The sequence below is a fragment of the Scyliorhinus torazame genome, chromosome 6 (genome assembly GCF_047496885.1).
Source record: "Scyliorhinus torazame isolate Kashiwa2021f chromosome 6, sScyTor2.1, whole genome shotgun sequence".
NCBI lineage: Eukaryota > Metazoa > Chordata > Chondrichthyes > Carcharhiniformes > Scyliorhinidae > Scyliorhinus > Scyliorhinus torazame.
The window spans coordinates 70,536,106-70,550,216 of NC_092712.1; the positions used below are offsets into that span (position 1 = coordinate 70,536,106).

At 49.9% G+C, this 14,111-nt stretch overlaps 1 non-coding gene across 1 annotated transcript; it reads left to right on the forward strand.

Annotated features, from left to right (window-relative positions):
• Positions 1–13,639: 13,639 nt before the first annotated feature.
• On the forward strand, positions 13,640–13,711 carry trnan-guu (transfer RNA asparagine (anticodon GUU)). The gene has a single exon. It is a non-coding gene; the product is annotated as a tRNA-Asn (tRNA).
• Positions 13,712–14,111: the final 400 nt, after the last annotated feature.

The following is a 14,111-nucleotide window of genomic DNA, read 5'->3' on the forward strand; positions in this document are numbered from 1 at the left end:
TCCATCATGACCTCCCTGCTTTTGCAATTTATGCCCCGATTGAGTGTCCCATAAACCTTTTGCACCCCCTATTAACCTACCCTTCTGCCTTCACAGAATTTTTACAGTAACTTCATTGCAGTGTTAATGGAAGCTTACTTATGACCAAACTAAAGATTATTATGATTATTCAGAGACCTATGGAAAAACATGCCAAGGTCCCTTTGTTCTTCAGGACTTCCCAGTGTCAGACCTTTCATAGTATATTTCCTTTTTAAAAATTTTAGAGTACCCAATTATCTTCTTCCAATTAACAGGCAATTTAGCGTGACCAATCGATCTGACTGCAAATCTTTTGGGTTGTGGGTTCAAACCCATGCAGACACGGGAAGAATGTGCAAACTCCACACAGACAGTGACCTGGGGCCGGGATTGAACCCGGGTCCTTGGCGCCGTGAGGCAGCAGTGCTAACCACTGCACCACTGTGCTACACCGGGTTTTGACAATTGTCAATTGACAAGCTTAACATCTGAAAGCAGCAGCTGCTGAAGCGCAGTGTTAAGGCACACATCACCTCTGACATCATTTCGGGATGTCCTTTAGCAGTACAGTCTTAGGGGTGTGTGATTGGTTTGCTACAATACCTGTCGGAGAGATAGTTCACATTTTGTTTTATTCGTTCACGGGATGTGGGTGTCGCGGCATGTGTCAGCATTTATTGTCCATTCCCTAATTGCCCTTGAGGGGACATTTAAGAGACAACCACATTGCTGGAGTCACATGTAGGTCAGACCAGGTGAGGATGGCAGATTTCCTACGCTAAAGGACATTAGTGAACAAGATGGGTTTTTACCACAATGGTTTCAGGGTCATCATTAGACTTTTAATTCCAGATTTTTATTGAATTCAAATTTCACCATCTGAGTGGCATGATTTGAACCTGTGTCTCCAGAGTATTACTCCGGGTCACTAGTCCAGTGACAATACCATTACGCCACCGCCTCCCTGTACTTTAGCTTACAGGAGGCTTGCACATAATATCTAAGGTATTAAACTTTGTTAAGGCATTTGAAATAATCACTGAAGCTTCTAAGGATGAAAATTACATTAAGGAGACTCGTAAACAACTCGGCTTAAAATAAATTGCAAAATCCAAATGTACTTGAGCTCTGAATCAGCTAGGACGCCAGTTGTACTAACATTAGTGTCCTTGAAGGAGTCTATAGCACTAGTATCAAGACCATTATCATCCAAAACCAACTCCACTGTGCCACCCATGTGTTTAGGATGTCAAAGTACCGATTGCCAAAGCAAATCTTCTTCACCCAGCTCAAGGAAGGATCCTGAACAAGAGGAGGAAAAAGGAAGCTCTTCAAAGACATCTCAAAGACTTCAAAGACATGAGGCAGGAGCTTACCTCAAGAAATGGAACATAAACGTCAATGTCTGGGAGACCTTTACTCAGAAGTGACCTTCTTGCAGGAACCTACTGATTGAAGGGTCATATTTCTTTGAGAACAACCAACGACAAGAGAAGGCCGGAAAAGGAACCTGAGAAAGGAAAACCCGCGACTGATTGTTGAAGGACTGATCCCACCTTTTGTAAACTCCTGCCAAGTGAGTGATTGAAGTTTGGCTCGAAGATTGGGCTCATCAGCCTCGCAAGGACGCACAGAACCTGTGGCCAATAATATGGAGTATCTTAGGTGGACAATCATATTTGTTCGCGAGTGATCAACGTGTTCTATCTATTATAGCTCCTTTAATGGAGTTAACATTCTCATAGGGAGTGACACGGTAGTGGAGGTATTGGCGGGCTTAAAAGTGGACAAATCTCCAGGACCAGACGAATTGTGTCCGAGGCTGCTGTGGGAGGTGAGGCAGGAGATTACCAGTGTTTTGATCCATAGGGGAAGTGCCAGCGGACTGGAGAACAGCTAATGTAGTTGCACTATTTAAGAAAGATTGTAGAGACAAACTAGGGAACTACAGACTAGTGAGTCTCATGTCAGTGCTTAGAAAACTACTGGAGAAGATTCTGAAGGAAATAATCTATCTCCACTTGGCGAGGCAAGGTTTGAACAGGGATAGTCAGCATGGCTTTGTCAGATGGAGGACATGCCTAACAAATTCGATTGAATTTTTTTTTCTTCAAATTTTCAACGATTTTCAACAAAACACTCCAACCAGAAAAAAAAGAATAAAGCACAAAACAAGCAAACATTATATATGAGATTTCTAACAAAATACAAGAAGCCCCATTTAACAAATAAACACGCCAGTAAGGAAAAAACGCTCCACTCTAACCTAACCAAAACAGAAATATAAAACAACCCCCCTTCCCCCCCCTCCCCCCACCCCCCCCCCCCACCCCCCCTGAGTTGCTGCTGCTGTTGACCTCCACCTAACGTTCCGTGAGAAAGTCGAGGAATGGTTGCCACCGCCTGGAGAACCCCTGCACAGACCTTCGCAAGGTAAACTTAATCCTTTCCAGCTTGTTGAACCCTGCCATATCGTTAATCCAAGCTTCCACGCTTGGGGGCTTTGCATCCCTCCACATTAGTAGGATCCTCCGCTGGGCTACCAGGGACGCAAAGGCCAGAACACCGGCCTCTTTCGGCTCCTGCACTCCCAGCTCGTCCGATACCACAAATAGTGCTATCCCCCAGCTCGGCTTGACCCGGGCTTTCACCACTTTGGACATAGTCCTCGCAAAGCCCCTCCAGAACTCCTCCAGCACTGGGCATGTCCAAAACATGTGGGCGTGATTTGCTGGGCTCCCCGAGCACCTCACACATCTGTCCTCCACCCCAAAAAACCTACTCATCCTCGCCCCTGTCATATGCGCCCTATGGACAACTTTGAACTGTATTCGGCTAAGCCTGGCGCAAGAGGAGGAAGAATTAACACTACTCAGGGCATCAGCCCACAGATCTTCATCCAGCTCTTCCCCCAGCTCCTCCTCCCACTTACCCTTTAACTCCTCCACCGAGGCCTCCTCCGCCTCCTGCAGTTCCTGACAGATCACCGAGACCTTGCCTCCTCCAACCCATACACCCGAAATCACCCTGTCCTGAATCCTTCGTGCTGGGAGCAACGGAAATTCCCTCACCTGCCGTCTCAGAAACGCCCTCACTTACATGTACCTAAAAGTATTCCCGGGAGGTAACCCAAATTTCTCCTCCAGCACCCCTAGGCTGGCAAAAGTCCCATCGATAAATAGGTCCCCCATTCTTTTAATCCCTGCCCAATGCCAGCTCAGAAACCCCCCATCCATCCTACCTGGAGCGAACCTGTGGTTCTCTCGTATCGGGGACCAGACCGAGGCCCCCACCTCGCCCCTATATCGCCTCCACTGCCCCCAGGTCTTCAGAGTCGCCACCACCCACCGGACTCGTGGTGTACCTTGTTGGCAGAAGCGGCAACGGTGCCGTCACCAGCACCCCCAGACTCGTACCCACACAAGACGCCACCTCTAGTCTCTTCCACGCTACCTCTCTTCCTCCATTACCCACTTATGGATCATCGCCACATTAGCTGCCCAACAATAGGCACATAGATTCGGCAGCGCCAGCCCCCCCGCCCCTGCTACGCTCCCAAAACACCCTCTTCACCCTCGGGGTCTTATTCGCCCATATGAATCCCATAATACTCCTGCTTACCCGTTGAAAAAAAGCCTTGGGGATTAGGATGGCAGGCACTGGAACACAAACAGGATCTTCGGGAGGACCGCCATCTTGACTGACTGCACCCTACCCGCCAGGGAGAGTGGCAGCATATCCCATCTCACAAAGTCCTCCTCCATCTGCTCCACCAACCGTGTCAAATTGAGCTTGTGCAGGGCCCCCCAGCTCCTAGCTACCTGGATCCCCAGGTATCGGAAGCTCCTCTCCGCCCTATTCAGCGGTAGCTCGTCTATCCCCCTTCCCTGGTTCCCCGCATGCACCACAAAGAGCTCACTCTTCCCCACGTTGAGCTTCTAGCCCGAGAAGTCCCAAACTCCCTCAGGATCCGCATAACCTCCACCATCCCCTCCACTGGGTCTGCAACATATAACAACAGGTCATCAGCATAAAACGACACCCGGTGTTCCTCCCCCCCCCCCCCAACCTTCTCCTCGTCCATAGCCGCCACTACCTCCACTTCCCCCTCCACCGAGGGCATCATGATCACATTTAAGAGCCTCCGCACATTCGTGTTTAACTGCCTGCCCTTCACAAATCCCGTCTGGTCCTCATGGATCACCCCCGGGGCACAGTCCTCAATCCTCGTAGCCAGCACCTTCGGCAACAACTTAGCGTCTACATTGAGGAGCGAAATCGGCCTATACGATCCACATTGTAATGGATCCTTCTCCCGCTTCAAAACCAACGAGATCAGCGCCCGGGACATTGTCGGGGGCAGGGTCCCCTCCTCCCTCGCCTCATTAAAGGTTCTCACCAGCAACGGGCACAGCAGGTCCACATACTTTCTGTAAAATTCAACCGGGAACCCATCCGGTCCCAGGGCCTTCCCTGCCTGCATGCTCCCCAATCCTTTAACCAGCTCCTCCAGCCCAAAACCAGCCACCTCCTCCTCCTCCACCCTCGGGAACCTCAGTTGGTCCAAGAATCGCCGCATCCCCTGGCCCCCCTCCGGGGGCTCAGACCCAGACAGATCTCCATAGAAGTCCCTAAATACCTTGTTTATTCTCACCGCACTCCGCACCGTATTCCCCCCTCTATCTCAAATTCCACCAATCTCCCTCGCTGCCTCCCTCTTACGAAGCTGATGTGCCAGCATCCGGCTCGCCTTCTCCCCATACTCATATACCGTCCCCTGCATTTTCCTCCACTGCGCCCCTGCTTTTCCCATGGTCAATAGATCAAATTCCATTTGGAGGTTTCGTCGCTCCCTCAGCAGCCCCTCCTCGAGGGCCTCTGCATAGCTCCTGTCCACCCTTAATATCTCCCCCACCAATCTCTCCCCCTCCCTCCTCTCTCTCTTCTCCCTATGGGCCCTAATGGAAATTAGCTCTCCCCTAACCACCGCCTTCAGAGCCTCCCAGACTACCCCCACCTGCACCTACCCATTGTCGTTGGCCTCCATGTATCTTTCAATACACCCCCGCACCCGCCCGCATACCCTCTCATCCGCCAACAGTCCCACATTGAGGTGCCACAACGGGCGCTAGTCCCTCTCCTCCCCCAACTCCAGCTCGACCCAATGCGGGGCGTGATCCGAGATGGCTATAGCCGAATATTCCGTCCCCTCCACTTTCGGGATTAGTGCCCTACTCATTATAAATAAATCTATCCGGGAATAGGCTTTATGGACGTGGGAGAAAAAAGAAAATTCTCTGGCCATCGGCCTGGCAAACCTCCACGGATCCACTCCCCCCATCTGTTCCATAAACCCCCTGAGCATCTTGGCCGCAGCCGGGCTCTTACCCATCCTGGACCTGGAACGGTCCAGTGCTGGGTCCAGCACCGTGTTGAAGTCCCCCCCCCATTATCAAGCTCCCTGCCTCCAGATCCGGGATCCGAACCAACATACGTTTCATAAATCCGGCATCATCCCAATTCGGGGCATATACGTTCACCAGTACCACCCGCGTCCCCTGCAACCTATCACTCACCATCACGTATCGACCTCCATTATCCGTCACAATGTTCATCGCCTCAAACGACACCCGCTTCCCCACTGTCGTATTATAGGCATTACGGTACCTGATAGGCTAAAGCACCATTGGTGGAAACTGTATGCTTGCTATTGGTTAGAGTGTATGATAGCTCCGCCCTGATAGGTGGGGTATAAGAACCCGTGCCGTCCCAGCAGCCCTCATTCTGTACCTGAGCTGCTGGGGGAAACATCTAGCTTATTAAAGCCTTCAGCTAGACTACAACCTCGCTTTAGTGGTCATTGATCGTGCATCAATTTAATAAGCTAGTTTTTTAAGAAGAAACCCCCGCCCCGACTCCCTCTTCTACCTCCAGCTCCCCTTTGGCCAATACAGCAGCAACCCAGTTTGCCCCCCCCCCCTTCCCCCAGCCAAATCACCATCCAGCCATCTTGCTCCCCCCATTACACTCCCGTAAGTCAGCTGACTCGTGCTGACCCCGGCCACTCCCGCCATTCCAATGACCCCCCAGTGTGGGAATCTCCCCCACCTCCCCCTGTCGATCAATGTGCGCTCTCCTCCAGCACCACCCTTCCCCCCAGACCCCGCCCCATCTTCCTTAGCGCGGGAAAAAGCCCGCGCTTTCCACCCGAGCCGGCCCCGCCTCCTATGGCGCAGCTCCTTTTTCTGCGACTTTGCCCCAGCTCCCCATCCCCAGGCTTCCAACCACCCCTTCATCAGCGGGGACCTGCCCCTACAGTACCGGCGCCCACACTCTCACACAGCCCCCACATCATATCCACTCACCCCTTCCCATTTCCCCTCTTTCCAACCTGAAACCAGAAGAAGAACACCGTGAAAATACAGTAAACACCCCCCTACAACAAACCCTCTGTTCGAGTCCAGCTTTTCAGCCTTAATAAAGGTCCACGCCTCATCTGGTGTCTCAAAATAGTGGTGACGGTCCTGAAACGTGACCAACAATCGCGCTGGCTGCAGCATTCCAAACTTCACCCCCTTCCGATGGAGAACCGCCTTGGCCCGATTAAAACCAGCCCTCTTCTTGGCCACCTCCGCACTCTAGTCCTGGTAGACATGGATCTCCGTATTCTCCCACCTGCTGCTCCGTTCTTTCTTCGCCCATCTCAGGACGCACTCTCTGTCCATAAAGCGGTGAAACCTCACCACTACAGCCCTTGGCGGCTCGTTGGCTTTAGGCCTCCTTGCCAGGACTTGGTGAGCCCCATCCAGCTCCAGGGGTCTCGGGAAAGCTCCCATGTCCATCAGCGTGTTGAGCATTGTAACTACATATGCCCCAGTGTCGGACCCCTCCACTCCTTCAGGGAGACCCAGAATCCAAAGGTTCTTCCTCCTCGACCTGTTCTCCAGGTCCTCAAACTTCTCCTGCCACTTCTTGTGTAGAGCCTTGTGCGTCTCCACCTTCACCGCCAAGCCCAAGATCTCGTCCTCGTTCTGTGAGGCCTTCTGCCGCACCTCTCGAATCGTTGCCCCTTGGGCCTTCTGGGTCTCCACCAGCCTTTCAATCGACGCCTTCATTGGCGCCAGCATTTTTGCTCTCAGCTCTGCAAAGCAGTTGTTAAGGAACTCTCGCTTCTCCCGCGACCACTGCGCCCACGCTGCTTGATCTACACCCGCCGCCACCTTGCTTTTCCTCCCCCTCTCTCTTCGCTCCTGCAAAACCACTTTTTTGATCGCTCCACTCCTGGTCCACTCCATCCAATGCTGGGGGAACCTTACTATCACCTTCCCACACTGGCAACCGTCGTACAAGTTCCGCTGGGGCTCCTCAAAAGGGCCCAAAAGTCCGTTCTTGGCGGGAGCTGCCAAAAGTGCGACCTACCTAGGCATAGACGCAACCGGAAGTCATTTGATTGAAGTTTTTGAGCCTGGAACAAAGTGTATAGATGAGGGTCGTGGAGTTGATGTAGTTTACATGGATTTCAGCAAAGCCTTTGACAAGGTCCCACGTGGGAGACTTATTAAGAAGGGAAGTTCATGGGTCTCACCCCCACAACCCCAAAAAATGTGGAGGGCAGGTGAATTAGCCACGCTAAATTGTCACTTAATTGGGGGGAAAAATTGGGTACTCTAAATTACAAAAACAATTGTCAACACCCCCCCACCCCCCACCCTGTAATGATATGCAATTCTGTACGTTAATATATTAGGCCTCCAACCAGCAGGTGGGAATAAAATACACTGCAACCTTGGAGAGTCTGAGTGAGGAGTCGTCGTGGATAGTTGTGTTTGGTATTAGCTCTCGTATTCCAGTTGTTAACAGTTTACAGTTCATTAGTAGTATTAGTATTGTAATTTAATCAATCTTAACTAGTCACGAACTAGATGTTCTTTGGTACACTGACTCAATCATTGTAACGCACTAGAACATAACACTCCCCTTCCTCCGACTCCTTCCTCCTTTTTCCCCCTTCCCTCCCTCCCCTCTTCCCTTCCTCCCCTTTACAAATAGACGCGACCGTTGCGTTTAAGTGAGAAACTATATTTTACTGCAAGAAATTTGTGAAAGCTGAGGTGGTTTTATTCATTGTTCAGTTGAGAAAGTTAAAAATTAAGTTAAATGCCTACTGGTTTCAAGGTTTTGCATTTATATGGGCAGCACGTGGCGCAGTGGTTAGCACTGGGACTACAGTGCTGAGGACCTGGGTTCGAATCCCAGTCCTGGGTTACTGTTTGTGTGGAGTTTGCGCATTCACCCCGTGTTTGCGTGGGTTTCACTGCCGCAACCCAAAGATGTGCAGGGTAGGTGGATTGGCCACACTAAATTGCCCCTTAATTGGGAAAAAAAATAATTGGGTACTCTAAATTTATTTTTTTAAAGTTTTGTATTTATATAATTATTTTTGTTAATATATGTTTTACATTAAACTTTACAAGCTTCTACAAATGTCGTACTGAAACATCAGAATACAGCATTTAATTATGAGATAGTTATAAATGATTAAGATAAATGAAATAAACAAGGCAGAAGCTTATTTAACGTGGGGAACATGTTGGCACATTAGTTAGCACTGCTGCCTCATAACACCAGGGACTCGTAATGGGACTTCGCTGAGCCCTTGCTCCACTTCTCCTCATCCCACATGAAGTGGAGAAAGAATGACAAAATGAGATTTGTGAAAGGGTCAGGATGGAGCACGACCTGTCAACAAAGCAACTTTGCTTGTGAGTGAGTGTGTGAGAAAATTGACAGGAGCATTGAAACCCGCTAACAGTAAATGTTCCTCGAAGGAGCCAGATGTGAATCTTTAGCTCACCTCCCACCCATTAGTGATGTAATATAAGCGGGTCTATAGGTCTCCAGGATGATGCAAATACATGGCTCAAAGACAATTAAGTGAGACACCTGACTGCCTCTTCACTGTATATTTGCTGGTCCTCTCTGTATAAATTTGTGGAATGATGATCATTTTGTACAGTGCCTGAGGTTGGGGTTTCGTTGCATCTGTAAGTTTTAAAATTTCTGTTATTGTGGGTTAAAGAATCTGTCATTGGCTTCTGCAAGAGCACAGATGGGTCTGATATCTGTGAGGAGGGCATCTTAGCATGTTACTGGTGGCTCTGGTGTTGCTGAAAGTGAGGGACTTATATTACGGTGCGCACTCCAACATGTAGCGAAGATCTGGGGCGAGATTCTCCGACCCCCCGCCGGTTCGGAGAATCGCCGGGGGCTGGCGTGAATCCCGCCCCTGCCGGTTGCCGAATTCTCCGGCACGGAGACTCGGCGGGGGCGGGAATCGCGCCGCGCCAGTTGGCGGGCCCTTCCCCGCGATTCTCCGGCCCGTATGGGCCGAAGTCCCGCTGCTAGAATGCCTGTCCCGCCGGCGTGGATTAAACCACCTCTCTTACCGGCGGGACAAGGAGGTGCGGGCGGGCTCCGGGGTCCTGGTAGGGGCGCGGGGAGATCTGGCCCCGGGGGTGCCCTCACGGTGGCCTGGCCCGCGATCGGGGCCCACCGATCCGCGGGCGGGCCTGTGCCGTGGGGGCACTCTTTTCCTTCCGCCTTCGCCACGGTCTCCACCATGGCGGAGGCGGAAGAGACTCCCTCCACAGCGCATGAGCGGGGATGCTGTGAGCGGCCGCTAACGCTCCCGCGCATGCGCCGCCCGGCAATGTCATTTCCGCGCCAGCTGGCAGGGCACCAAAGGCCTTTTCCGCCAGCGGAAAATCAGTCCGGCGCGGGCCTAGCCCCTCAAGGTTAGGGCTCGGCCCCCCAAGATGCGGAGGATTCCGCACCTTTGGGGCGGCGCGATGCCAGACTGATTAGCGCCGTTTTTGGCGCCAGTCAGCGGACATCGCGCCGATACTGGACAATTTCGCCCCTGATCCTGAATTCTCGTGTCCGTTGCAAACAATCACCACATGGGAAGGTGTGCGCCATTTTACCATGTTTTCATGGTCTGAGCCTTTTCTCCCTTGTTCTGTGTACAGAGGTGCCAAGTTGAGTCGAATATTTGCACTGGGCCAATTGCATTGCTGTGCTTCTGCCTCCTCTGCATCTACATGCGTTGAGGCATTTTTGCTGTTCTGTACCATCTCTGTGGTTTTGTTTAGATCTTTATGAAAATAGAAAACTTCACTAAAATTACTTGGACAATAAAAACTGTCTCGAGTTGAAAGTATATTGGAATAGGGTAGGGCTTTCTAATGCAAGCATTGTGAAATGAAGCAATCCTTCAGAAGTTAGAATTAGGATAGTGGATGGAAGGAAAGAAGAAAAGAATGGCAATTATTTAACAGCTTTCGCAACTTCAGGATATCCCAAAGCCCTTTTCAAAGAACAAAGAACAAAGAAATGTACAGCACAGGAACAGTCCCTTTGGGCCTCCAAGCCCGTGCCATCCATGCTGCCCGTCTAAACTAAAATCTTCTGCACTTTCTGGGTCCGTATCCCTCTATTCACATCCTATTCATGTATTTGTCAAGATGCCCCTTAAATGTCACTATCGTCCCTGCTTCCACCACTTCCAAATGCAGCGAGTTCCAGGCACCCACGACCCTCTGTGTAAAAAAATGTGCCTCGTGCATCTCCTCTAAACCTTGCCCCTCGCACCTTAAAACTATGCCCCCTAGTAATTGACCCCTCTACCCTGGGAAAAAGCTTCTGACTATCTACTCTGTCTATGCCCCTCATAATTTTGTAGACCCCCATCAGGTCACCCTTCAACCTCCGTCGTTCCAGTGAGAACAAACCGAGTTTATTCAACCGCTCCTCATAGCTAATGCCCTCCATACCAGGCAACATCCTGGTAAATCTCTTCTGTACCCTCTCTAACACCTCCACATCCTTCTGGTAGCATGGTGACCAGAATTGAACACAATATTCCAAGTGTGGCCTAACTAAGGTTCTATACAGCTGCAACATGACTTGCCAATTCTTATACTCAATGCCCCGGCCAATGAAGGCAAGCATGCCGTATGCCTTCTTGACTACCTTCTCCACCTGTGTTGCCCCTTTCAGTGATCTGTGGACCTATACACCAAGATCTCTCTGACTATTAATACTCTTGAGGGTTCCACCATTCACTGTATATTCCCTACCTGCATTAGACCTTCCAAAATGCATTACCTCACATTTGTCCGGATTAAACTCTATCTGCCATCTCTCCGCCCAAGTCTCCAAATGATCTAAATCCTGTTGTTTCCTCTGACAGTCCTCATCACTATCCGCAATTCCACCAACCTTTGTGTCGTCTGCAAACTTACTAATCAGACCAGTTACATTTTCCTCCAAATCATTTATATATACTATGAATAGCAAAGGTCCCAGCACTGATCCCTGTGGAACACCACTAGTCACAGCCCTCCAATCAGTAAAGCACCCTTCCATTGCTACTCTCTGCCTTCTATGACCTAGCCAGTTCTGTATCCATCTTGCCAGCTCCCCCCTGATCCCGTGTGACTTCACCTTTTGTACAAGTCTGCCATGAGGGAACTTGTCAAAGGCCTTACTGAAGTCCATATAGACAACACCCACTGCCCAACCTGCATCAATCATCTTTGTGACCTCTTCAAAAAACTCTATCAAGTTAGTGAGACACGACCTCCCCTTCACAAAGCTGCCTCTCGTGCTGCCTCTCACCAATAAGTCCATTAGCTTCCAAATGTGAGTAGATCCTGTCTCGAAGAATTCTCTCCAGTAATTTCCCTATCACTGACGTAAGGCTCACCGGCATGTAGTTCCCTGGATTATCTTTGCTACCCTTCTTAAACAAAGGAACAACATTGGCTATTCTCCAGTCCTCCGGGACATCACCTGAAGACAGTGAGGATCCAAAGATTTCTGTCAAGGCCTCAGCAATTTCCTCTCTAGCCTCCTTCAGTAGTCTGGAGTAGATCCCATCAGGCCCTGGGGACTTATCTACCTTAATATTTTTCAAGACGCCCAACACCTCGTCTTTTTGGATATCAATGTGACCCAGGCTATCTACACACCCTTCTCCAGACTCAACATCCACCTATTCCTTCTCTTTGGTGAACACTGATGCAAAGTATTCATTTAGTACCTGGCCCATTTCATCTGGCTCCACACATAGATTCCCTCGCCTGTCCTTCAGTGGGCCCACCCTTTCCCTGGCTACCCTCTTGCTTTTTATGTGCGTGTAAAAAGCCTTGGGATTTTCCTTAACCCTATTTGCCAGTGACCGTTCGTGACCCCTTTTAGCCCTCCTGACTCCTTGCTTAAGTTCCTTCCTACTTTCCTTATATTCCACACAGGCTTCGTCTGTTCCCAGCCTTCTAGTCCTGACAAATGCCTCCTTTTTCGTTTTGATGAGGCCTACAGTATCTCTCGTTATCCAAGGTTCCCGAAATGTTCCGTATTTATCCTTCTTCTGCACAGGAACATGCCGGTCCTGAATTCCTTTCAACTGACATTTGAAAGCCTCCCAGATGTTGATTTACTCTCAAACATCCACCCCCAATCTAGGTTCTTCAGTTCGTGCCTAATATCGTTATAATTAGCCTTCCCCCAATTAGAACGTTCACCCTAGGACCACTCTTATTCTTGTCCACCAGCACTTTAAAACGTACTGAATTGTGGTCACTGTTCCCGAAATGCTCCCCTATTGAAACTTCTACCACCTGGCTGGGCTCATTCCACAATACCAGGTCCAGTACAGCCCCTTCCCTCGTTGGACTATCTACATATTGTAAGAAGCCCTCCTGGATGCTCCTTACAAACTCTGCCCCGTCCAAGTCCCTAGCACTAAGTGAGTCCCACTGAATATTGGGGAAGTTGAAGTCTCCCATCACAACAACAAATGAAGTAATATTTGGAGTGTAGTCACTGTTATAATATAGGAAATGTGATGGCAATATGAGCACTGTATGGCCTCACAAACAGCAATGAGATAATCAGTTAATAGCTAGAAATTCATTGAGGTCACGCTGCTCTAGCTGTGCCTGTTTTTCCAGTGGAGCATTGTGCCACTTATCACTTCCTGTGTCACAGGGACGACGTTGTTGCAGTCGAATAGCGCATTCAGGTACATCCCCTGCTTAGGCTGGAAGATGTTAAATGGATGCTCCACAATGATGTTACACAAGAGCTCCACCACAAATCGCAGGTCGGTGGTGTTACAGGTGGTAGAAGCAATGTGCTGGGTTCCTTGGGGGCAATTTTGCTTTTACCAATTTCCGAATGCAGTTAGTAGGGATGGGGACTACCTGATGCAGGCAGGGAGGGGAGCAGTGGTTGGAGAAGTACTTCCTGGTCAGGGGTAGATCGGAAAAGATAATGGTGGAGTCAGAGAGGGGAAGTTCTGACTGGAGGGAGGAAGGAAATGAAGGAACAGGAGGAGAAGGGGAAGAGGCCCCCAGGATTCCGCGTAAGTGAATAAATTGTCAGAGGGAATTTGTTTGGCTCTGCATCCACTTCGGTAACTTCACCATCTCAACAAAGAGTCCCCATTTCTCACAATCACATTCATTTTGCACTCCTCATCATAATGGCCCCCTGGTCAACACTGAACAATAAAAGTCACCATCAAAAACAACCACAAAGCATCTTTATGGAGCTTGTCTCTGGCGCAATCGGTTAGCGCGTTCGGCTGTTAACCGAAAGGTTGGTGGTTCAAGCCCACCCAGGGACGGGTGGTTTTTCTCTGGGCAACATGGTAGCACAAGTGATTAGCACTGTGACTTCACAGCACCAGGGTCCCAGTTCGATTCCCCGCTGGGTCACTGTCTGTGCGGAGTCTGCACGTTCTCCCCATGTCTGCGTGGGTTTCCTCCGGGTGCTCCGGTTTCCTCCCACAGTCCAAAGACGCGCAGGTTAGGTGGATTGGCCATGATAAACACCCTTAGTGACCAAAAAGATTAGGAGGGGTTATTAGGTTACAGGGATAGGGTGGAAGTTACGGCTTAAATGGGTCGGTGCAGACGCGATGGGTCAAATGGCCTCCTTGTGCACTGTATGTTCTATGTTATATAACAGGTTCAAATATACAAGTAGCAAAGAACCATTCACATTTGTGCATTTTCTCCATCTTG